The sequence below is a fragment of the Hypomesus transpacificus genome, chromosome 7 (genome assembly GCF_021917145.1).
Source record: "Hypomesus transpacificus isolate Combined female chromosome 7, fHypTra1, whole genome shotgun sequence".
Classification (NCBI taxonomy): Eukaryota; Metazoa; Chordata; class Actinopteri; order Osmeriformes; family Osmeridae; genus Hypomesus; species Hypomesus transpacificus.
This window is the reverse complement of record NC_061066.1, coordinates 6,682,010-6,704,170: the sequence shown is the minus strand read 5'-3', so window position 1 is coordinate 6,704,170 and position 22,161 is coordinate 6,682,010. Positions and strand designations below refer to the sequence as shown.

General features: G+C 40.8%; 1 pseudogene; it reads right to left on the bottom strand.

Annotated features, from left to right (window-relative positions):
- Positions 1-21,798: 21,798 nt before the first annotated feature.
- Positions 21,799-22,161, bottom strand: part of LOC124469780 — a 37,234-nt pseudogene continuing 36,871 nt past the window's right edge.

Genomic DNA, 22,161 nt, shown 5'->3' with positions numbered 1-22,161 from the left:
AGTTACTGTATAAAAAAGTAAGCTGTTTCTTCTGTGGTAATAGTTGTTGGATTCAGCCAAAGTTTAAACTACTCAAATTCAATCATATTTTGACATACCAAGGTGAAATTGTTGATGGTACTTCAGAGTGATGTCATCTTGAACCCAATAAGGTTTGAAAACCATCAGTCAAAATGATATTTGATTTATTGACACAAAGATATTGAGGCAATGTGGACATTTACATAAATACACCCATTTCAGACATTTTGTATTACATTTCTCATTCCATTTCACCTTAAATAAAAACAGACCTGCCCGCACACTATCCCAATCCATGCCGTTTACCTCCCTCCCAGCGCAAGTCACGCCAAAGCAGAAATGCTGTAGTGGGCGCCTGAGGTTTAGATGTCGACTAAAAATTGCCTCCTTCAATCAAAACATATTGCAACACTGTTTCCAACATTTCTCAAAGATTGCTTGAAGACCACATTCCAGAACCACAGCCAATTTACAATCAAGAGTAGCCTCATTGGCAATAGGTCTCATTTCCCATTAAACCACACAACATGCACTCTCAGGGTGACCAACAAGATTATTTTAACTAACAAACAACAATATTACAAACATCTAACTGAACGAACGCAACAACTGAAATCCCTTGCATAGCTGTTGTAACCAAACTATTTACCACAAGTCTTGGCGTTTTTTGACATGCCGCACTGCATGCTGGGTACCCAAGAGCACTGACGCTGATGATCTAGCTGTGCTCCGACTGCGTGATATGACGAGATTCTAGTGACGGGCTAAGGTCTCGGAGTCTCCTGAAATGGAACGTGTCTTTCTGCCTTGAAGCTGCGTGCGCATCGTCATCAAGACCCCATGTATATGTCAAGATAACATCCAAGCTAACAATTTCGCCAAATCTGACTGCAGCTTTGTATACCATATGTACTGTGTTATGGTTGTTTGAGTTTAACAACTTGCTTAATGAATTAAATGCCTGTTAAATGTCAAATCCAACTATAAATGTATAAAAGAGAGAGTTCCAATCAAATCAGAATTATTTTTAAACCTAGATGTTTAAAAGACAACCTTTGCCTAAACTGACATGCACCAACTCAGAGAACTGAGTTTCAACATCCATTTACTCATTTAGTCTCTATTTTTTACTCTACTCTTAAGGCACAACTATGTTTAACTTAATGTCTGCACCTCTCTGCCACCAACTGTCTCTGGAGTGGGGGGTGGGGGCTTCACAGGGTGTCTACAGGTGTAAACAAGTTAAATTTAAGAATTTTTAAGACCTTTTAATACCACTTCCAATTGAAATTAAAGACCACATTTATGATGGAAATACAGATCAAAAGTGGAAATATACAGTAATCTTCCCAAACACTGATGTCTGTTCAATATGAACAGTATGGTAAAATGACAACAATCGGTTGAGTTTAAGAACATTGACTAAATGTGTGTAATGCGAAGGATAACACAAAAATGTAATTGCTGTCCTAAATTATATTTTTTATTACACAATGGTGGAGCAGAAACTAGCAATTCCATGAATCCCATGGAAACAAAGGCAAATGTGTGAGATGAACTGATGTGGAGCACAAATCATCCAAGAAGCAGTACTTCTCTTGAGTGGTTTTTATTCAGATGACTAATTATTGGATGAAGCTGTCCTGGGGTCAGGGCTGAAGAGAAGCTGTCCAGCTAGAGGGGGGGAAGTCCAGCAAGGGATCTGTTTTTCTCTCAGCAACCTCTGTTGAACTCTGTTGAGCAGGCCTCTGCATGACCCTTCAGACCTGTAAAAGTGAAGAAAGGATCCATGTCAGTTGTGAAAAATGAAGCTTTTTACATCTACACTTGACATAAACTACAGTTTTGACTGTGAAATGCAGTGGCATTACTTGAACTTGAATCCAAATGTGTTGACCTGATGGAGACCCGGCCATGCAAAGTCACTCGAAACATTTGGCTCGATTCCAGGCTCTGGCAAGAGTATTTTGCCCTAAACTGGTCAAATGTACACATCTGACCAAAGACCAGCTCGACCTTTGCCTGTAAACAGTGATTCTGACTGTCAGAGACCTTTAAATAGGCTGACCGAGTGAAACTAGCCTGGCTAACGTAGGTCGCTTTCTCAGGAAAAAAATAGCGTCTGCTAAAATGACAATGTAAATGTAAAATGACGAATGAAATAGGCTTGTTTTGAAATCTTCAGCAGGCTCTTGTCTACCAAAAGCAGGCCTCCCTGACGTTTTAGGACTAGAATTTAGTGATTTACTATATTGTTTACACACTGCCAGTGAGTGAGCGAACCAAGTTCGTCTTTGAGGCTAAGTCAAAACAATGTACCCCCGGGACGCAGTCTCACTCCATTTGCAAGTTTTCCACAAATCACAAAAATAATCGGAGCATCTGGCTAAAAGCACAATTCCCACATCTCCTAAAGGCTGCCCTCCTCTACATTTTTGGTGTTGACCGAACTGTGAAATGGTGAACTTATGAACATGACGCGACCAAAACATGGCTGCCGCCTAAGCCTATGCGGTCTCCCTGGTGCATAGGCTTATTACAAAGACTTTCACGACCCAAATCAAAATTCTGAGCCGACAGGTCTGTGGGGAATCGCTTGTTCTCCTAAAAGCTGCCCTCCTCTACCTTTTTGATGAATTCGCCGAGATGCTACATGATTCAGTAATTGCACAGAGGGAAAAAGCTAGCCACTTTTCAAGTTCGGTTTTACGTCACTTCAAACTCACGATCTAAAGGTGTCAAAGTGTTCAAACCTTCACCATAATTCAAGAGTAGTGCACTTTCACGAACCCAATCATTGATTCTAGCTTAAAATGTGTAAAAATAGGACTTATCGAACGTGGCTATCAGGCGATTCCAGTTGAAAACAACAATGGCCACCGAAAAATAATTTATATTCGTAACGGCGAGCTGCGATTGGAAGCGAAATGAAACAGGAGCTAAAGACAAAGGGTGGGGTATGGTCAGCACACCGTTTCCAGAAAGCATGTGTATGCGTCTCGCCAAGCTCGCGCGTGTGTCAAGTAGATTGACCACCTGTCCCTCTTTGCGCTGTATCGCACAGTATATTCAATATGCGACGTGCGGGACAAGTGGTGAAAATGCTGTGCGACACAATGCAAAGTGGGACAGGTGGTCACCCTAGTGTCAAGGAGCAGGATGAGCCTGTGAGAATTTGGAGCGCGTGCTGTGGAGCAATTCAATTGAATTCAATCATATATAGACATACCAAGGTAAAATTGTTTGTGGTACTTCAGAGTGATGTCGTTTTGAACCCTATTAGGTTTGAAAAACCATGAGTCAAAATTATATTAGACTTATTGACACAAAGATATTGAGGCAATGTGTACATTTACATAAATACACCCCTTTCAGCCATTTTGTATCGCATTTCTTATTCAATTTGACCATTTATAGAAACATGTATTCTACACATCTGTTACACATTTCAAGTCGATTGGATCTATGGTTCATGAGGAGAAGGGTTTGGAAGGTTGTACCAAATTTGGACAGTACAAGAAAATTGATATGTCTGACAATATGCGTCCTTGAGGCTTTTTTGTTCCCCATGAGAAATGAGTCATGTATACCAATTTTCAGGCATTTTGGAATAATGGGGCGCTGGGGAAATCACGTAGACTTTGGGCGTGTTTTATAGCTTTTCTCCTAGCGGAGGAACCCTATATGAGATAGCTTCATGTTTATTTGGCATTTATAGTTACAGGTATGGAATGGAATGGCTACATCGGAATTAGCTGGGCCTGCTCCCTACATGACCTTTTATTAAATCTCCGCACACATCACTAATGTCAAGTCATTGTTCAACTTGCCTGCAGTTTAAATGTCTACTCTATCCGACGGAACATCGCAGCAGGGATCAAGTCCACGCGAACAGCCAGGTCAAGATCCAGTGATGACTGTAGCCTGAAGGGGGTGCCAAAAACAAACGGCCATCTCATTCCACAGGCCAACAGTGGATGTAAGAAGAACCAAATTCTGCTTGAGAGGGACATCCGAGAGGTTTGTGTAAAGTGTGTGTTGTGTGTGTCTAACAAGCTATCTTTTAGTCTCAGCAGATATTGTATACACAGTAATACCGGTAGTTAATTATTTTGAAGAGGGACAGTGTGTCTGTGGGAGTCCCATTTGGGCAGAAACTTTTCACAGACCTCTATTCAACTTGCATGGTTGTTGGTGTATCTTTGTAACTGTCTGCTGCTTTTATATGGTTTAATTACCTCTTGGGCAGATTACTGAGAAAATGGGAGACTTGGACCTTGAGTGGGTGTATGAGCTGATGCCCTATAACCTAGAGGTTGTCTCAAGAAAAGTAGGGGACTGTAAGTCACTCTCTTTCTCACTCTTTTTTTCTACTGTATAAATATGCACACTGAAGGTTAAGATATTGCAGTGTCTGATATGCTGTGTATGTGTGTGTATTTAGTATCCGTCAAATCACCTGTTACTTCAGAGACAAATGAGGAACGGGATGAGGATGGGAATATATATTACCGGTACTACACTAGACTCAAGGTATGATTATGTACCCACACAAACACACACACTTGCCACCCACCAGGGCTCGAAATTGGCACCCGCCAAGCGCCAATGTCGTGTAGATCTTTGGGCTGGCGACTAAATTGTGTCCGATGGTCCGCCATTTGGCGAGTGAAATTTCGGAGTACAGCCCCCGACTACCGCGCCCGTTTTAATTTGGGTCACAAAAGTCTTGACATTTTTGTGACTGCGTCGCCAGATAGACCGCATAGTCTTACTAGGCGGCAGCCATGTCTCTTTCTTGGTCACGTCATGTCACAAAGTTCATAATTTTACAGTTCGATCAATTCTACAATAAAAGTTTTACACCATAAAAGTCAAGCAGGGCATTTCAAGAGATATGGGAATTCTGCTTTTAGTCAGCTGGTCCGATGCGAAAACCAAACTTCATGGACAAGGACAACCCAATTCACATTGAGCAAGAGGAGTAGTAGGCCCCTGGAACCCCCTAAATTAATACATTATTTCAAAAAGTAAAATTGGTTGATTTTGTGCAATCCATTTTGAGAGTGATTTACAATATTATTATTATATAACAGGGGCCTGCCCCCCCCCCCTGTGGCCCCCCTGAGCTGGAAAAAAAGACAAAAAGGGACATTGCAGCCTTTTTTTCCCCAGTAAATAAAAAAGTTAGAGAAACATATAAAGGTATTGAGGAGGCTGAGGAGCTCAAAGAGGGAGAGCCAGAGCCGTTTGTATGATTTTAATGAAATGTTAAATGTAAAGCAAAAAATGATTTAATGTTTCAATATCATTTGTTTCCGTTTGTAACAGTGCCCCTCCTTACCCCCCCCAGTAAAAAAAATCTAGAACCGCCACTGTATTAAAATCATAGGTAAAGTTTGTTTATGTCAAACTATTACAGAGTACGTCTGAAATGCCAGGTTTAATTATGGCTGTTAGAAAATATTATTGGTTGGTAATTCTTTTCATCTACCAGCCATTTTGGCTAAAAGTTCATTTCTAGCCCTGCCACCCACACATACCAGTCACATGTTTTTAATTTTTTCTCTATAGGGGTGTAGTTCCATGCCAGACCTGCAGAGGGAGACTCTCCTGGAGGAGATGGAGATGGAGGCCGTTCCTGCTCGTTTCCAGTCCCCTCTGGTCCTGCTAGACTCTGGGCCTTCCTGTAGTTCAGACAAGCCTTTTAACCCCAAGGATGACCTTCGCAGGTGTGTGTGTTGGGGGTTGTGATTATGAAAAGGGAAACCATCCAGACTATCCAAGATAAAGTCTTATCTTTAGTAAAGTCTAAAGTCCCAAAACAGGCAATAGCTCTGCACTTTAAAACCATTAATTTAATTATATCAAGGGATGTCCTTGTTCGTCCCACACATGACAGGCTTTATTTGAATCAATTGTTTTAATTTTAATTATAATTTAGTTAAAATAATTGTGGTAGAATACAGGAAGTGGGAAATTGCAAAAAAAAAAAAAACTTTCTTTTATGTTTACATTTACATTTATGCATTTAGCAGACGCTTTTATCCAAAGCGACTTCCGTGGAGAGAGCTTTACAAAAGAGCATAGGTCACTAATCATAACAACGAGGTAGTCCCAAACATTGCAAGCAGCCAAAACATGAAGGATACATAGTGAAAAAACTAAACAAGTGCCAAAAGGGAAGACCCTAACATCAGGTCCAGCCAAGCATTCCTAAGTGCCGTTGTACTCCCTGAACAAGTGCGTCTTGAGCCTTTTCTTGAAGGTGGGAAGACAGTCAGTGTCCCTGATGGAGGTAACCTGACTGAAAGCACAACAAAAATGTAAAACAAATGTAAAAAATCATATTGATATTCAGAGTAAAGTGTGTCACCGCTTTACATTAGTTACATAATCTACCATTTTACTACATAGCAATACCTACAGTAAACGCATTGTAGGTATGTAGGAATTGCTTTGTAATTAATTGGTTTGAAGTGTTAGTGGTGTAGGTTATGACTAAATTGTAAGAAGGCACATTACGGGGGAGGGGTGTAAGAGGTAAGTGGCCGTTGAATTTTGTTTTACTGAAACAGAATCAATGTTAAATCCACTTACCCCTGGAAAATCCAACCTCCCTCTAAAAAGTTTCATTTCACTATTAACTTGCACTTCTAGTAAGTAAGTAAGTAAATTTTATTTATAAAGCACACTCAAAACACAGCAAGGCTGACCGAGGTGCCGAACAAAGCACAAAAACAGAATCCAAATACAATTTTAAAACAATATAAAAAATATAAAACTATAAAAAACACAGTAAAACAAAATTCAAAACAGTCAACAACAGAAAACAAGAAACAGCACAAGTCAAGTGGTGGGAAACGCCAGAACATAAAGGTGGATCTTAAGCCTGGATTTAAAAACAGACGATGAAGGAGCCTGCCTAATAGATAGGGGAAGCTGATTCCACAGTTTAGGACCAGCAACTGAAAAGGCCCTATCACCTGGGGCCAGTTTTTCAAAAGTAATCTGATTGGATTACGGCTATCGGATTGGATCAAATCTTGAAAATTGGTATTTCAGAAGAAAAAAAGGATTCAGAAATTGGATTGGATCACGTAATCTAATCTTGTTGTTGATCCGGATCAAACCTTGAGTTTGGGTTTTTCAAAACTTTTTGGTAGGATCGGGATCATTTTGATCCCAAAAATCAGGATTAAACTGATCCCAGCAGGAGGGTGGATTCATGGAGGATATCAGGTAACTAAACTTGGTTAGTTAAATAATACAACATTTATATCATGCATTTTACAGTATTTATATTTATTTATCAATTTCACTTGAATTGTTCAACAGGAAGTACATAAAGTAGGTAGGCTATGTAGACTAGCATCCTTTCAGTACGGCAAATGGGCTCAGGTGCATCAGGGACGTCATCACAGAGAGGGACTTTGCACCTGGTCGCGATGTTGTGTAGTACAATGCAAGCAAGTATTATGTTGCATGCTTTCTGTGGTTCCACTCTCAAGTAGTTAAGGCATGCAAAGCGCCTCTTCAGAACTCCAATTAAGCGCTCAATGGTGCATCTTGTTTTGCAATGAGCAGTGTTGAAGCGTGCCTGCTCAGGCGTGTGTTTAGCCAGAAAAGGGGTAATCAGCCATGGTAGAAGAGGGTAGGCACTGTCTCCTAATATGATACCATTTGGTCGGTTGGTTTTGAGCTCTCTATATAGAGCGCTCTCCCTCAGGATGCGCGCATCATGGACAGACCCAGGCCACTTCACAACACAGTTTGTGATGAGGAGCTCAGTTGCCCACAAGTTGAACATTGATGCTGTGTCTCCCCTTTCGGTTTACAAACTCCCACTCATTCTCATGAGGTGCTTGTATGTGCACATGGGTGCAGTCGATTGCTCCAATAATATTGGGCATATTCCCCAAAAGAAAAAAATTCCGCTTGGCCTGGATGATCTGGTCATCCTTTGGAAAAAAAAACAAAGAAGGCCCATGAGGGTAAATCTCTGTGGGATTTTGGGGGTTACATAAAATTAAGGATCTTGCTTGAAAGCGATTTGCAGTCTAGAACTAGGAGTCTAGGACTGCAAAACCTTTCATTAGGATTATACCCAAGTTTAGGTATCTTAATCCATTATATTCATCATACATATCTCTTGACTACTGACTATTACCATAGAACGTCTGCTGCAGAAACCCATATTAATTACTATAACCCATACTGTCACAGTAAGAAAATCTAAAATGTTATGATGATTTAACAAACTCATTAATCAGGCTGGCCAATGCAGTTGAAACACTTTTCAGAACATCACAAACAGTAGATTTTTTCACAACCATGTATGAGTGGACTGCCTGTTTCCAAGACATGGACAATGGAGGGGGGATGTTTATATTGTTTATTTGCTGTTCCGTTCAGTCCTATTTTCTGTTCAAATAAAGCATATTGGAGGGACCCCACACTATTCTACCTGTTGTTCTTTACATAACTAAATTGTGATAGTCCCATTTAGACCACAGGTAATCCAGATTTGGTAATCCTGAAAAGTTAGAATCCGGATCAGAGTAATCCAATCCCACATTGCTTTGAAAAACCAGAATAAAAATCAAATGGATTACGTGATCCTGGATAACAGAAAAAGAGATTTCCAAATCTGGATCAGTTTGATCCAGATTAAAACTTTTGAAAAACCGGCCCCTGTACGTACACAGCGTGATCGGGGAATATATAAAAGAAGCTTGTCCGCAGACCTCAGTGACCTAATGGGTGCGTGCAATCTCAGCACCCCACTTCTAAACCAGGGCTCCAGACTGCGACCAAATGGTCGCATTTTGCAACCAGTTTTTTAAACAGTGCCAGCATTTTTTACAAGCAGTCGCGCATGTGCGACCTACACATTTGGAATTTATTGGGTGTGCAATGTCAGCACATGTTTTAGTAAGACAGCGATATCAGCAAGCCCTCAGCATTAGTACCGTATCTTAAAGTCTAAACTCGGCTATTTTCCGCTAAATTCCTACGAACATGTGTTAATCTGCCAGACAAGTGGGTTCCCCTTCGTTCTTTTGGTGAGCAGTTTCACGAGCCCTTCTTATTCGGTGTCATGGAGTCTTATCAGCTACTTATTTAGCACTAGCGTTCCTACTGTATCCCTGCCTGTGTTTGAGCTGTTGTGCTGTTATACTCAGCAAGTATGTGTTGTGGTGTCTTGAGGACTGATCGAAAAGTGCATATACATACAAGTCATTTAGCTAAGACTTGCATGTACAGTACGTAATGTCACATTAAATAATATATTTAAACTCAAGCTTATATGGTGCGTCGCTGTATATCAGTTGTAAAAATGACAGTAAAAAAAACAGACCCATCTGCAACAAAAAAAAAAAGTTAAAGTTAAAAAAAAGTTAGTCTGGAGCCCTGTTCTAAACTGTAATGAAGTGTAACTACATAGCAGTTCCTATGTAACTACAATATCGTTACTTTATTGCTAGTTACTGGAACCTTAATCTTAAGTGTTTTAAGTAATTTCAAAATGCTGACCTGTATTGTCCCTAATTTAGAGTCAAGTCAAGTAGGAAGTCAGTTGGTTGAGGGATTCTTTACATTTCTTATACCGTAATGGGTGGGAATCCCAGGTGGGATGGGGGGGACATAACCCCCCAATCCTGGGAAAAATACATTTGTCACCCTCAATATATCACAGTAAGCATAAATAGGTAATTTCATTGTTAATAACATGCAGTGAAGGTACTTGTGCTGATTATAAACACATAATAAGCGTAAGTTTAATTTAGGCTATGTGTTACTTTACAACTTTTGTTCCCCCCCAGGTAATGCTCTTGAGAAAATGTCAATGTAATTCCCGCCCCACCCCCCCAAAGTTGATATCAGATTTTCGCCCCTGGTAAGTGAGTTTTGAGCGCCCAGTGTACATGTCTGGCGTGTGTGTGTTTAGGCTGCTTCAGGACAGTGTTGTTGACCAGACAACGACAGACCCAGAGGCGGATCTTCCCCCGCTCATCAAGGCCCTGCCCTGGAGCTGCTCAGCCAAGCTCCAGACCCTCCTGGTAAGAACGCAAGTTTACCTGTGCATGCTCGTCTGCACTCCCCATGTCATCACAATGAGGACATTTGCTGCTTGGCACGGCCATGGCTAAAGCATGTCAGAAGACACATGCAAAGTGATGTTCAGAAGTCAAGTGGGTTTAACCCACATGTCGTAATCCCAGCTAGTTCTTTCAGTTTCACATTCAAATGTCTTTTCTCTCAGAGACTGGACGAGGAGGAGGAGAGAAAGAAGAGGAGCAGGGCGCCCCAACAGAAGCCGCTGCCCCCTCAGACCACTGTGGTTGACGTAGCCCATCCCCAGAACCAGGGGGCGCTGGCACTCACAGCTACTGCCCGAGTCTCCCATAGGGTGCTCCCAGACACCATCAACATCCAGATGTACCCCCCTGTCTACAATGATCTCACTGGAGAGGTGTGTATGTGTTTTGTATGTGTGTGTGTGTTTCTTTATTGGTGCGTGAGGTGGACAGAGACAGTGTGTCAGATGTTGCAGTCATGTATGTTTCTGAAAGGGCCAATTTGGCATACAGGGTTACATTATATTAGTAGTGGCTGAATATGTCTTCCACAACCTGGCCGTGAGGCGGCTGGTGTCGCTGTCACTCTTCAGGGGCTTAGACTCTATGGGGATGTGAAAGTAGGTTTAAATAATTTCCTGAAATGAGGAATGGAGAATTAATCGATTTAAGGTTTTACGATCATGTAAGAAAATGTGGCTTGATCAGTCTGTGTGGATTTACTCCAAAAACAGCTTGAACTCAGCTCTGTCCGATGGATGGATTGCAATCTATTTGCCAGTGAAGAAATAAAAGAAGTCTACAGGGAACTATCCAAAAGTATATCAACGCAGTACCTCAACTTTGAGGAGGTGAGCACAAAAAAAACATAGATAAAATAGTGTGAGCTCTCTGTTGTCTCCAAAATAAATGCACTTATTCTGTGTCCTACAGGACCCAATGATAGAACATGTTTTGACCAATACCAAGTACAGCCCAAAAAGAAAAAATCAAGAGAGGTTCATCAACCCTGAGCTGAAAATGCAGACAACTCAATGCATGTCACACAGGTAGGGGTGCATCAAAGGCCTACAAACCAACTTAACCAATTCCATTCATGCATTAATTCTGAAACATAAATTCAGTGTATTTAATGGGTTGTAAAATCATGGATAACTTTATTTCACATTATAAAACGTGTATTCACCACGGTCACATTCATTCATCATTTATAATCACGAGCATTTTACTTCTATTACTAATTATTTTCACATCTCAGTGAATCTTTATCCCTGAGGTTTCTTGGGGATGTAAATGCCAAGTGCTTTAAGTGCTGTTAAGAATGTGCATCGGAAAATAAAAGACTTGAACTATATAAAAATTATATATATATGCTATATACAAACGTATACCTACTATATGAAACAATCAGTATTTAACTGATAAGAAATCTTAATGTTTGCTTTATCCAACATTTACCTTTCTACTGTCAACTCTGCTTGCTCATCGATCCACAAATCCTCAAAACTGCTCATCATTACAATGATCAAGTTTCCATAGTCAATAAGATAGATAGGTACGTAATTAACCCCCGAAGGAAAATTATTGTGTCCAGACAGATAGCTAGAAAGCTCACGCAGTCCAGAAAATCTTTAATCGTTAAGTTGGATATTGTAGCTACAGCAGTAGCTAGCGATATCAGTCACTACGAGTTTGATACACCGTTACAATATTACCGTTATTCGCTAACAATATCAACAGCAACGACATCGGGAACGTCTCGTTTTTCAGTTCACAAGCATAATCATGAAACGTGTTATAATCATAATAATCATAAAACAGGGTTGTGGTTAAATGACATGGAAAATCCTGTTGGCTTCAATGGCTTGTTAAGGTTAACTATCGCTAGCCAAGATCGACGTTATCCACCCGGAAGTAAGATATATGTTGTTGTGACGTCAGGCTGAAATGTCCTATAACAGATGAGTTTGGAACGCAAGGCCCTGAACTACATCCGGCTAGCGCGTTTCCTACATTATCGCTAGCTACTTTACCATCGAGTTAACATGACTAGCGCATATTACCATCAATTAACTGGCTGTGAATAGCAGCGAAACATCTAATAGTGTCCCCTAACCGACCCATTGGATCAGAACATTTATTTTAGGCTATAATTTGTTTTAGGCTGATCTGAAATTGATAGCCTACTTAAAGTAGAGCTAGCTAATCTATCCCAATGTCTACCACTATTTCAAATAGTAGCTATATTAGCCTACCAAATAGTAGGCTATTTGATTGAGTGTGTTTACAGTCTGTAAAGAGGTTATTTGAGCCTATAAAAATCTGATGCCTACAACTATTTTTTAAATGGGAGTTAACAAACATACATATTAAGACAGACGGCTTACAGTGCGTTCACACTGCAGCGACGCGATGCGAGCGACAACATGTTTTCCATTCATTTTCTATGGAGCCAGGCGAATCGCTTGCGTGGTGCATTGTGGGTAGCGACGCAACGCGAGAGAGTTGAGACAGAGGCTGTGTCTACTACCGCGCACTTGTGCACTTCGAGCACTGACTTTCAGTGCTTAGGACGCTTCACTCACACAACCAGAATAATTCAGTGCACTGAAAGTACCAGGATGGCGCACTGCAAACGGTCCAAAAAAACAGTGTACAACGATGGACACTACTCGTCCTAAACGGGCGCCATCTTGGCTACGTAGCGGAAAAAGAGGAGCCCTTTCGGCAGCTTTTTCCACGTTAGTGGAGAAGCGCGTTCATTTTGGCAGGTTTTGCGGGTGTGGCGTCCGTCACTTCCACCAAGTGTTTAACGTAGCAGTGTTCCATTTGAGACAGCACTTATCAGCGACAGAGTGCACTGAATATGTAAGTGCACTGTTTTGCAGGGCACTGTATTGCAGTGTACTTCATAAAGTGCGCGGTAGTAGACACAGCCACAGAATGTCTAATAAAGGGAGAACTCCCACTCTCGGGAAACTTCCGGGTTCTGAACTGGTTGCAGTTCCACTCAAGTTCCATATAAGGGCGCTAACAGTCAAGTGCAGAATGAATGGAGGAACTGGAGGACCGTTCTAAAAAGCCTTTGAAAATGTCATTGACGTCATACACATCGTACAAGCAGAGCTACTGCCTGATGGCAAGCTCTGGTTACTTCCACTTTTCTCTCGAGGCATCGACAACACAGCTGACAAGTTAAGCCCAATTTATACTTAAGTCGCAGACACTTTTGAAAAGGTCGCCGACAGAAATGGCGTCACGGTCGACACTTTTAACCGTCGCTTGAAAGTGTCGCCTACCAGGAGAAATTTCTACTGGCGCTGATGTCGTCACATTGTGTCGCGCAAGTTTGATTGGCTAGATAGACGGCACGCGTCGTTGACTGCTTTGTTTTAAATTTTCAGTGAACGCTCAACAGCTGTTTAAGATGGAAGGAATAAAGGAGAGATTGGCAGAGCAAGTTAGAACATATCCACACCTTTATAATGCCTCTCAAAATTAGCTACAGCCATTTTCTCCGATCGATCACCTAGGCTACAAAGCGTAAACAATGTAACCATAGCTATGAATGTAACGGTAAAATGATTCTGTTTACGTCACGCGAACCTTGAGCACAGGCGACTGTTTGCCGAAGTAAAATGCAGCAGCCTGAGCGACACTTTTTTTTTTCGTCGGCCACCATTTCAAAAGTGTCGGCGACAAAAGTATAAACTAGGCTTTAGGCTCTCCCTGTCAATACACATGCTAGAAAGAATTTTGGCTTGCTAATGTTGTTGCTAATGCTCTGACATTCTGGTTCTGTAAGAAATCGAAAGGACATTCAACTTTTGACCTGTAATCCATGTTGAACATGCAAAAACTACCATCAAATCTGAGATTTATCAACGACAATCAGGCGAAAGAGACAAATTTAGCCGTTTAGCTCCATAGACTCCCATTCATTTTGCACTCGACCGCTATCACTCCCAGTGGAACTTTGGTGGAACTGCAACAAAATTCGGTACAATGGGGCTTAAAGGGAGCGGGCAGGCTCTCCTTAAACAGGCTCTGGTTGAGATTTTCTCAAGTTTATGCATTTGAGGACCGATGTTCGCCAGCGATGGCCAATCGGAGGGTTTTCTTGTTTCTTGTAATGTAGCAACCATGGTAAACATTTCTAGGTTTTTAGGTTTCAAGGTGGAGGAGAAACTAATCGTTTGTGTGGCTGCTTACCCAATCCTGTACGATACAAAGCTGTATTCGTACAGAAATGTTAATGGAAAAAAAACGATGCATGGCGCAAGGTTGCCGAAGTTGTTTGTGCTTGTACTTTCAAATTCAGTCTCGTCACATTACGTAACTTCGTTCTGTGGTAACTAACTAGCTAGCTAGCCCGGCTGGAACTCCCTATCGTATCGACAGATCAGCAGAGACTTTGAGTAATATAATAATACTTTTTTTTACATATGTCAACGTGTATGTCTAAGTTGTATTTTGATTGATGTTGCGAGTATGTAAACCCAAGTCTGCACACTTGGCCATTACAACTACAACAGTGACTTTAGAGAACTACATTCTACTTGAATCTGTTTGAAACGCCCCCGAGCGTGTTGAACTGTGGGAAGGCGAGCGATGATGGCAAGCGATTCGCGTCGCTGCAGTGTGAACGCACTGTCAAAATCAGCTAGACCAGCTGTAGACCGCCCTGCATACTAAAAGCAACGGTCGGGGAGGTGTGCAGGGGTATATATCAGCTGGTTACTTGTTGAATAACTACTGTGAAATTGTAGCAATAATAAACACACCGATGAATGTTCAATAGGCTATGTTCTGCTGTTTTTACATCACCCACCTGTCATTTCTGAACCCAGTGTATGGTCGAGGGGTTAAAAACAGGTGGATATAACTTAGCCATGTCCTAGGACTACGCATGCAGTGTCAGATCCACAACCGAGTTATCTCTACTGAAGTATATTTATTGTTCAGGTGGATCCTTTGCCTGTTGCGCAAATTCATTTCAGTAACCTAAGAAAGGACACATCGCCACTGATGCTAGGCATGATTGGAAATTCCCTCATGAAAAGTCATGGCACCCCAAACCACCTTTTTAAAGCACTAACCCAGATACCAAACTTTATTGAAACTACGCTGAATCAACATTCCGCTTTCAACGCTAATGTCATTGAACCAACGTCAGACTCTGATGTTGAGCCATCGTCATTTTGCACCCTTATTTAATATTGAAACAAGTTGAAAAACTTGCGCGATTCCATAGTAACGGTATTTCCACCAATATTACCATTAAAAAAATAAATAAAAGATCAACAAGCTCTTTACAGCAGCAACCCAGCCATCTCGTTGTCCCGTTTTTCTAGGAAATGTTTAGTGTTGACAACTTGTTCTTCCCCAATCTCGACGAACAGCCAAACAAAGCAACAACAAACAAAAAAATGCCACAGTAACTTGTACACTTATGCTTCTAAACTAGCTGACTTCCATCAAAACAATCATTCGCGCGTCTGAAAACCAGAGGCTTTCAAGGGCCAAACTTGACGAATGAAAGTTCTAGAATGTTCATCAAAAAAGGTCTATATAAGAGCATAGACATATTTATATGTCTAGGTATACGAGTTTTATAATTGGACAACGTATACGCTGTTCTTATTGGTCCAGAAACGTTCTAAGAAGTCGGCAAAACCATAGATATATATAAAGAAGTGTTTATATATATCTACGGGCAAAACCATTTGAGGACCTCTCCAGAGCAAGCGGTTGCCTTGGAGATGTTGACAGCTGTCTGCTCCTGATACGTCGTGTTTGATTTGGGATTTCCCCACGTATTGTTGTAGTATATAAGAAACCAAATATGGACGGTATCGTATAACACGTTTTAACAAATCTCTGCTTTCAAAGGCGTTTTTAGACCTGTCGAGAAGTGCACATTTGCAGTTTGTTGTATTACCAGAAATAGTAGCCAACTGTATGTTTACTACACAATTTGCACCAAACATGCTCTACTCTTTGTCGGATTTCAAAAAGCCAAACCACTTCAAAATAACTGAAGAAGACGGATCCTTATCAATAATTTCTTCATTAGAAGTTGTTCCCCCGCCATGGCTATTGCTGCCACTGTTTTCGGCAATAAGAATCATTTTCTGCGGTTAACATATACTCCACTCGAGGTGCTTATGCTACCATTTCTTCCCAAGTTCCTGCTGCATCACAGAAATTAAATGGACTGCTGTTCCTAATTATTCTCTATCGACATTATCGATATTGAAAATGAATTAATGGTACGATAGCTTCATTGAGGGAAGTCATACTTCAACATATTTTTTTATCGATTTATTGCCCAGCCCTAGAACAAATGCATGCACATCTGGTCTCTTGCATGTGTGTCATCAGAAAGAGGTGTGACGGCCCTGTGGACCATAAGAAACCAACGGACATCAACTCACGGGCCCATAACGCGTGGCTACAGTGGTGGAAGACCAACCTCACACTAGAAGACTACCTTCAATACATCTCCAACCAGGTCTGACCCCGGCCCATGCATGCGTTGTTTCTGCATGAGCAAAAGTGAGCATGAAGGTTTGAATATAATTGGTGAAAAGTCATCTATTATATTTCAACTTTGCATACACGCACGCCGCCAATTGCAGTCGTGCATGTATGCAAAGTTGAAATATAATAGATGATTTCACCAATTATATTCAAACCTCCAACACTCACGACAATTTGATTTCCTTTGGCGCATACACTCTGTGGATTAATGCAGAAGGAAGGAGGAAGATTTGACCTCTTAACTCTTGTCACTAGGACTCTGACTATCTGAGCGTGGTCTTTCACCTGTACGACAGTGATGATGCAGATGATGAAGAGGATGAGAAGAGGAGGTTGCTGCAACTCCAACAGAAGGAGGTGGAAAGGTATGTGGGTAGCGCCCAGCAGCAAGACATAAAACACAAACCAAAACTCAATACACTGTCTCTTGGAATGTAACAGTTTGATCCAGCAGGTGTAAGTTTTATTCATGATGATCAGCATGAACATTTACAGCTTCATGCAGAACAACTAAGTCCATCCCCTCTTCCATGCCTGATTCTCATCTTCAGACGTCGAAGAGAGAAGATTGAGGCTCTGAAGAGAACAAAACAAGAGTATGTAGCAGGGGTGTGGAATGTCAACGCTGTGATGTTAGGGGGTCTCTGGAAGGAACCTGAAATGGAGGGTAAAAATAAACCCCAAACACTGCAACAGCCTACTCTTTTATCACACACACCAAAATCACAGATCTAAAATTGATTTGTCACACACTCCCTGACTGTTTACTTACTTACCACAGCTCTGAATTTGCAAGCACAACATTTATTGACAGTATTTTAATTTCACATCCCTCGTGCACACACTCACTTCAACAGGTAACATTCTGCTCAAGGAACTATTGACAAGGACAACCTGTGGGTATTGTTAATATTTGATTTGTGATTGTAGATGAGGAAGTGAGCCTAGATGAAGAGACCTTGCACAAGTCTAAACAGGTGCAGTACATGCATGTGCTTGTCTGATTGTTTGCCGAGTTACTGGGTAATCGCTATCACAGCAGCCTAATATCTTATATTTTCTTACCATATCAAATACATACCATTCATTGGCACTAACAACTCAATTATTGTTTAACTATGCAATTCTGGTTCTTGATTATCTGCGGCACTCACTTTATTCACTATTTGTATGTCCCTTTGAGTAAGCACATTTGAGTGAATGTGAATACAAATTTATAGGCCTATTACTTTACGTATGCTTTCGTCAATGTCCTGTCAATGTAACATTTTATGGTGGGGAGAATCCAGAGAGAAAGTAGGACTACACTTTAGGAACACATTCCAAATCAGACCCCAACCCATATCACTACAACCACCACCACCATTTCCGAACAGGGTTCACACAAAGGCCATAAGCAGGCGGCAAGGACAGGGACGAAAGGAAACAGGCCTACGGACAGCAAGGAGCAACTCCAGAGGAGACTGGAGAGGATCTGGGCTGCCGTGTTTCTTCCCAAGGCCCAGAGACTGGACATGGCCATTAAATACAGCTCCCACAACCACAGGAACCATCTGGAGGAGGTTGTGGTTTGACATTCTCTCACACAAAAACACATAATTGTTGAAAAATTTATTTGTGGGATATCTTGCTTCAACGTGTATTTGTGAGTGTGAATGTGTTGTACATGTAAGAGTGTGATAACATTTATGTGTGTGTGTCAAGGCTACAGCAGCATGGGAGCGTGTTGCTCGACTTATCCAGCAACGGGAGTCTCTGCTTGCTCGCCTAGAACTGTTTGAGCGTGAGGCTTCTGACCCCAATAGGTTCTTTCAGCCTGGTATAACAATCTCTTTTTTCCTCTTGTGTCAACAGTTTAGATAGCATTGATATTGCGTCATTGGATGTTTCTTTTAATTATTTTATAATTTATAATTTTACCCAAGCAACATACAAATACTGTAGCTCATACATAAAATACAGTATATTTAATATTAGCCAGAAAGGTTTTATATTTACCATTTACACCTTCATGCTATCTTGTGACTTAACAGATATCTAATCTATGTAGTCTAGATAAGATTCAAGTTTTCTCTTTGTGTTGGGTTTTCTTAAAACCATATTTTGTTGCTCACTGAGCTAGATTTGTTATTTTTAAATGTGATTATGACATTTCTTGAAGGCTACAAAGGAGCTTCAGTAGCCAGGATGGAGGAGTCCAAGCACAGGGACAAACTCCATGGCCAGCTGACATCTCTGGAGAAGTTGTTGTCTAAGACCATTCATCACATCTCAGACTGCTTCAATGACACGGTCTCCTACAAAGTGAGTATTATGAATCTGTGTCTGTATACAATACATTGATGAAGAAAATTATGTCACCCTGCTGAAATGATGGAGATGGGTTACACTTATGGAACTATCTAATTGAAAAGTGAATGTCACAGTTATTCCTTATATTATACTCTAAGTTGTATTATGGGAAATTTGATTCTAAGCTGTGACTGAGGAAAAACAATAGAAGTGCGAGACATTGGTTTTAGCAAAGGAAGACGGGGAAGTTCCACTCAAAGGAATGCAGAGGCCTAGCCGTAAATTAGAACGTACATTTATGGCCGAGCTTCAGGAACTCTTGCAAACCAAGTCTGAAGCTGTCACCCAGGTCAGGCCTAGGTCTGTGTCTAGGGGTTTCCTATGTTTATAAAGCACAAGCATCCCATACCAACTAGAAGAAAGTCTAAGATGTGTGCACCCAACACGAGCCTGGACATGGTCAGATTTATGTAAGGACAGAGATGCCAACGTGACCCAGCTTCTGTAATCAGAAACCCTATTATAGGGGCCAATTGGGTGACAAAGCGTAGAAATGGTCATCAACAGAAAGGAACCAATAATGTGAGGATGCATAATGTATCTGTGACCAACTGTATTGTACCAATAGCAAAAAATGACACAAATAATAGGCAGAAAATACAGTATAAAAGGGACTGTCCGGAGAGAAACGGACAGTCTGCTCTTCGGAGCTCACTCACTTTTTTACCCTGTGTTGGAATAAACCTTTGCATCAGACTCTGAGTTCCAGTGCGTCTGTTTTGGACTTAGTTTATTTTTCATCTGTTGGGACTTAGAATAATTTTCACTTGTTGGGACTTAGCCTGATTTTTGACGGGTCAACACTTAGAATAATTTTCAACGTTTGGACTTTGTTTATTTTTGACTTGTACGGACTTCGGATTTTCTTCACTTCGAGACTCTGATTTATTTTCACTATACACGGGAACTTATAAAATTATCCACGACAACATCTGTATCCGTCACAGTCACACTGGTTATGAGCATAGACAATAGGAGGTTTTGTGTCGCTTTTTCTTTATTTAAACTTTTATCAGTTTTATCAGTTACCTTGACAATGTTCACCTCTTCGCTACCTTTACTTGTAGCCAAGTGAAAAGTCTGGCCCTATAGCTTTTACAGCTGCTTGGTAGTAACAAAGTTACGATTGGGGGGGAGGGGGGAAGAAAAAAACAAACAAAATCCAGGCTAATTAAGTCACATTGTTCATGTGTGTGTCAGATAAAAATGTCAAATTATAGAATTGTGATAAACGCTGTGTGCATTGTTTCGCAGGGCAGACCATACTGTGAGAAGATGCGATGGGATCGCATTGAGATGCTGTACTGGCTCCAACAAGAGAGGCGGGTCTGTACCCTGGACAGGGTGGTGGAGGGGAGGGTCTCTGTCCCAGCTAGACTGCCCCCACTGGGTCCCATTCTCCAGCTGTACAGTGGTACCCACCCTACCCGAATGGGCCACACCCCTACATTCAGCCAAAGCACACATTTAGCCCCACTCACAGATCCCATGAGCTGGGTGTAACATGCATATGTTTGAACACTGTCAACAAATGAATAAATGTTGAACTCATTGCTTTTTTATGTGCCTGGTGGCAGGTTTATTCTCATTATAGCTCCCCAAAAAATTGGTATATGTCACAAAAAAATCTATCATTTACAAGGGTATGCCAATGATCCATAGTGAACCAAGGTTTATTATTCAATCATTATTGATTGTTGTTTAGAACACATCTTATTCTAGAAAGAGGGTTTAACAAACTGTAAGCCTAACCCTGAACTCTGATTTGATTTACCCTAAAATGGGAAACTCTGACTTGCCCAGACTTGCCTTGAATGCAGTAGCCAGTCCATACATTGAACCTTGAACCACACTGTCCCTTGTTGTTATTATTACAGGTGAAAAAGTGCTGGAATTGAATAAAATTGCATGTTCACGTAGGTACTTTCCACAGGCGCAAAGCGCACTTGGCAGCAGCTTAAAATGAAATATTAAAACATACTATGAGCGTATATTTTTAAGGCATATTTTGCTTAGCTTGTGATTGTAGATTATGTCACCTTGGTTTTTATTATTTTTGACATGATACAAAGTAAATATCAGTTAGTACCTGTTTCAACTTGAACAGAATGATTTTCATCGCAGGATGATGATGATTATGGTGATAAAGAGACATTGACTGCTGCTGCAGAGAGAGATGCAGAGAGGCCTACATGTATGGTAGCTACTGGTAGTTCTCTCCTCATGTAGGCCTACTTTTATTTACAGTGTAAATGTACACTGAAATGATAAGAATAATAAACAGAAAAACTATTTGCACATACTGATCATGGATCGGCATAGCCATCTAAAAGTTGAGTGTTCTGGCATAATCAGTATAAAAATTTCAGAGAAAAAAAAAGAAAAATGCCAGAGTTGAAAATAATGTCATTGCAAAGAGGGGCCGAAGTACTATATCTTCATATATGTGTAATCTACCACATATTTCTAATTACAAATATATCCTATATGAATGTATATGTCTGTAACAGGATTGACCCAACAACCAAAACATTTTGAAGAAAAGAATACATAATAAATTATTAGAAATTATGCCTCAGATGGCACGATTCAGTTTCTTGTCACTTTCAGCTGTCTTTTGTCTATAACAATGCTTAAAGTGATGATTTAAGATCATTTAGATTTCCCCTTTTTTTAAGCACTGATTTCACGGAATGTGCTGAATAAGTGCTGATATTTGGCAACACAGCACATGGATTAAACATTTTGATTATATTTGTAGTATTTGATTTAGTATTTGATTATACTACAAACAGCCTGGTCAGCCCCAATACCATTGATTTAAATTGTTAATAGCTTTGTATCTTTTCTCCCGTCTAATGTAGTCACATGATCGACATGCATGCATCAAGTCCAAAATACCATCCCTTAACTTTATATTTTTTCCTCCAGCTGTGGTACCTCATGTACTCTTTATCATTCTTGTCAAGGAAAAGCAGCCGATCTGCCAGTTCCTATTGATTGGGGAAGTCATCCACATGAAGAAAAGAGTCTGCTGGAATGAATTCCTCATAGTTTTGCCTGGATGGGCCCAAAACTACTGGGACAGCTCCCAAACTCATGGCATTGTACAACTTCTCAGTGATGTAGTGAGTCAGATGGCTGAGCGGTGAGGGAGTCGGGC